We start from the raw sequence: 570 nt of genomic DNA, 5'->3' as shown, positions 1-570 counted from the left end.
AAACCATAGCCTTGACTAGATGAACCTTTGTTGGCAAGGTAATGTCTCTGCTTTTGAATATGCTATCTAGGTTGGTCATAACTTTCCTTCCAAGGAGTAAGTGTCTTTTAATTTCATGGCTGCAGTCACCATCTGCAGTGATTTTAGAGCCCAGAAAAATGAAGTCTGACACTGTTTCCCCATCTATTTCCCATGAAGTGATGGGACCGGATGCCATGATCTTAGTTTTCTGAATGTTGAGCTTTAAGCCAACTTTTTCACTCTCCACTTTCACTTTCATCAAGAGGCTTTTGAGTTCCTCTTCACTTTCTGCCATAAGGGTGGTGTCATCTGCATATCTGAGGTTATTGATATTTCTCCTGGCAATCTTGACTCCAGCTTGTGCTTCTTCCAGCCCAGCGTTTCTCATGATGTACTCTGCATATAAGTTAAATAAACAGGGTGACAATATACAGCCTTGACGAACTCCTTTTCCTATTTGGAACCAGTCTGTTGTTCCATGTCCAGTTCTAACTGTTGCTTCCTGACGTGCATACAAATTTCTCAAGAGGCAGATCAGGTGGTCTGGTA

The sequence above is a fragment of the Bison bison genome, unplaced genomic scaffold, assembly GCF_000754665.1.
Source record: "Bison bison bison isolate TAMUID 2011002044 unplaced genomic scaffold, Bison_UMD1.0 scf7180017864057, whole genome shotgun sequence".
Taxonomy (NCBI): Eukaryota; Metazoa; Chordata; class Mammalia; order Artiodactyla; family Bovidae; genus Bison; species Bison bison.
This window is presented reverse-complemented; position numbering follows the sequence as displayed.